Source organism: Neopelma chrysocephalum, unplaced genomic scaffold, assembly GCF_003984885.1.
Source record: "Neopelma chrysocephalum unplaced genomic scaffold, ASM398488v2 Primary Assembly neopelma1_273, whole genome shotgun sequence".
NCBI lineage: Eukaryota > Metazoa > Chordata > Aves > Passeriformes > Pipridae > Neopelma > Neopelma chrysocephalum.
This window is the reverse complement of record NW_020897935.1, coordinates 7,026-11,091: the sequence shown is the minus strand read 5'-3', so window position 1 is coordinate 11,091 and position 4,066 is coordinate 7,026.

The window sequence follows — 4,066 nt, the reverse complement described above, 5'->3', positions numbered from 1 at the left end:
GGGGGGGGGGGGGGGGCTGGGACACGAACCGCGGGTGGGGAGGGGGCGGCTGCGGCTCCCACGGGGGACACACACACGGGCACCGGAGTTTTGGGGACCGGTTCCCACGCTGGGGGGGGGGGGGGGGGGGGGGCCCCGGCGGGGGGGAAAAGCGAAACCGGGATGGGGAAGGGAAGGAGGGAGCGAGGAAGCGAAACCGAGAAGCGGCGGCGCGACCGGAGCGGGGGGACCCACGCGTGTGCATGAGTGAGGGGGTCGTGAGCGCGCACACGCGTGTTCGTGTGTGTGCTCGTGTGTTCGTGTGTTCGTGTGTGTCTGTACGTGCGCGCCCCCGCGTGTGCACCTGCGGCCCCCCCCCCCGCGCGCACCTGCGGCCCCCCCCCGCGCGCGTCCGTGGGTCCATCCGTCTCCCCGCGCGCGTGTCCGTGTGTCCCCGCGTGTCTCCGCGTATCCGTGGGTCCGTGCCCCCGGGGGTGGGGGGGTTGCGGCGCGGGCGCTTTCACACGCGCGTGCACGTCGCCCACCCCGTGGGCGCGCACCCGCGCCTCGCGTGGGTGTCCTCCCCCCTCCCCTCCTTTCGTGGGAACGCGGACCCCCCCTTCCCACGAGGGACATCCCGTGGGAACGGGGACACGGGGCGGCCCCGCCCCCTCCCCACTGTCGCGTGTTGTGTGTGTCCCCCCCCCCCAACAGCTTTGGGGGTCGCTGTTCCACGCGAAACCGGGGGGGAATTGAACCCACGGAGCGAGGGGGGGTCCCGCTTCCCCCTCCTCCGCCTTCCCTCCCCCCCCACGCCCCCGCCATGCCTCGGTTTCCCCACGGGACCCGTGGGAACGGGCTGGGCCCCCCCCCCTCCCTGCCCCTCAGGGGTCACCAGCTTTATTTTGGGGGGTGCCGTGACCCCCCCACACCCCACGCGTGACTCGCACCCCACGGAGGGGCTTCGTGCTGCGAGGGGGGGGGGACCCCGCGCCCACCCGCGCGCGTCAGACCCGCACCCCCTTAAGGGGTGGGGTGGGGGGAGTTTGCACACGCGCGTGCAAGGGGGTGGTCCCCAAGTGACGGGGGGGGAGGGGGTCGGTCCATCCCTGAGTGCGTGGGGGTGGGGGGGTCGCCCCCACGCGCGTGTCCCCCCCCCCAGTGGGGGTCACAAACGCGGATCCCCCCGCTCGCTCCACGGGCCGTGCGCGTTCCTGATCCCCCCCCGGGATCGCGGGGACCCCCTTGGGACCCCCCTTGGCCCGTGTTTTCCCCCCCCCCTCCCCTCGTGCTCGCGGTGCCGGGGCGTGGGGGGGCCGCGGGAGCCGGTTCAGCCGGTTCCCGGCTCCGGTTCCCACGCGCTCTCTCGGGCCCCGCTGGGTGGGGACGCCCCGGGGCGGGAACCTCCCCATGGCACCCCAACAACCCCCCCCACACACACACACCCCACACACCCCCCTTTTACCCCGCCACGAGCACCGCGACCCCCACGGGACCCCCGCGAAACCCCCCCCGGGATCTCCTCGGGACCTCCCCGGGATCCCCCCAATTCCCGGTGTGGGAGCGAATCCCCGCGCGCGGGGGGGGAAACTGAGGCACGGAGGGGCGAGAGGGGCAATTAACGAAGGGGTTAATGAGGCCGGGGGTAATTGGGGGGAGGGGGTGTCGCATCGTGGGGGGGGTTTTTGCGGGGCGGCCCCGGGGGGCTCGGCGGGGGCGGGGGCGCGGGAGCGGCGCGGGGCCGGTCGGGCTGGACGGGCCGGCCCGGCCGCTTCTCCCGGCGGCGGCGGCGGGGCGGGACACGCCCCTACAACCCCCCCCCGGGACCACGCCCACCCCTTCCCAAATCTGCACCCCCAAAGCCTCGGGCTGGCACCCCCCAAACTCACAGCGGCACCACCAAGCAGCCCCCGGCACCTGCACCCCAAACCCACCCCTCAAATCCTGCACCCCAAAGCTGCACCCCAAATCCTGCACCCCAAATCCTGCACCCCAAATCCTGCACCCCAAATCCTGCACCCCAAACTCACAGCGGCATCCGCACCCCAAATCCTGCACCCCAAATCTGCACCCCCACAGCCCCGGGCCGGCACCCCCAAACTCACAGCGGCACCACCAAGCAGCCCCCGACACCGGAACCCCAAATCCTGCACCCCAAACCCACACCCCAAATCCTGCACCACAAATCTGCCCCCTCACAGGCCCGGGCTGGCCCCCTCAAACTCACAGTGGCACCCCCAAGCAGCCCCCGGCACCTGCACCCCAAACCTGCACCCAAAATCCTGCACCCAAAATCCTGCACCCCAAAGCTGCACCCCAAATCCTGCACCCCCAAACCCGCACTCCAAGTCCTGCACCCCAAACCCGCACCCCAAACCTGCACCCCAAACCCTGCAGCCCAAAGCTACACCCCCCCACCCCGCACCCTAAACCTGCACCCCAATCCCCCAGGCAGCCCCTGTACCCCAACCCCAAATTCTGCACCCCAAATCCCACCCTCATACCTGCACCCCAAATCCTGCATCCTAAATCCTGCACCCCAAACCTGCACCCCAAATCCCGCACCTCAAATCCTGCACCCCAAACCTGCACCTCAAATCCTGCACCCCAAACCTGCACCCCAAATCTACACCTCTGCCCCCAGCCAGCCCCCAGCACCTGAACCCCACACCCCAAACCTGCACCCCAATTCCTGCACCCCAAATCCCACCTCAAATGCTGCATCCTAAATCCTGCACCCCAAACCTGCACCCCCCCACCCCCAAACCCACAAGGACACCCGAGCCCTGACACCCCCACCCCAAACCTGCACCCCTGACCCCCAAACCCACAATGACAGCCCCCAGCCCACCCCAAACCCCCAGCCCCGACACTCCCACCCCAAACCTGCACCCACCGCCCCCAAACCCACACCCCCAGCCCACCCTCTACCCCCCGCCCCAACACCCTCACCCCAAACTTGCACTCCCCAGCACCCAAACCTGCACCCCTGACCCCCAAACCCACAATTGCAGCCCCCAGGTACCCCACACCCCCAGCCCTGACACCCCCACCCCAAACCTTCACCCCACCCCATAAACCCACAATGACACCCCCACCCCAAACCTGCAACCCCAGCACCTGCCCAGGTGTGCCCAGGTGTGAGTGAGCACCCGCCCAGGTGTGCCCAAGTGTGTGTGAGTGCCAGCACAGGTGTGTCCAGGTGTGTGTGAGTGCCAGCACAGGTGTGCCCAGGTGTGTGTGAGTGCCAGCACAGGTGTGCCCAGGTGTGTGTGAGTGCCAGCACAGGTGTGCCCAGGTGTGTGTGAGTAGAGGCACAGGTGTGCCCAGGTGTGTGTGAGCACAGGTGTGCCCAGGTGTGTGTAAGCACCTTTCAGATGTGCCCAGGTGTGAGTGAGCACCTGCCCAGGTGTGCCCAGCTGTGTGTGAGCACAGGTGTGCCCAGGTGTGTGTGAGTGCCAGCACAGGTGTACCCAGATGTGTGTGAGCACAGGTGTGCCCAGGTGTGTGTGAGCACAGGTGTGCCCAGGTGTGTGCCAGCACAGGTGTGCCCAGGTGTGTGTTAGTACAGGCACAGGTGTACCCAGGTGTGTGTGAGCACCTGCCCAGGTGTGCCCAGGTGTTTGTGAGTGCCAGCACAGGTGTGCCCAGGTGTGTGTCCCTGTGTCCCCCCTGTAAAGCCCCTGTACCCACCTCGTGTCCCCCTCCTGTCCCTGCAGGTGGCACGGGTGGTCGTGTGGAGGTGCCACATCCCTGTGCCCACCCTGTGCCCACCCTGTCCCTGTCCTGTCCCCGCAGGTGCCCGGGTTGGCTGCGTTGAGGTGCCACATCCCTGTACCCACTCTGTACAAACCCTGTACCCACCCTGTGCCCACCTCGTGTCCCCTCCTGTCCCCACAGGTGGCACAGGTGGCTGGGTGGAGATGTTACATCCCTATGCCCATCCTGTACAAATCCTGTACCCACCCTGTGTCCCCCGTGTGCCTACCCTGTCCCCCCTCCTGTCCCCACAGGTGCCAGGGGTGGTCGCGTGGAGGTGCCACATCCCTGTACCCACCCTGTGCCCACCCTGTCCCCCCTCCTGTCC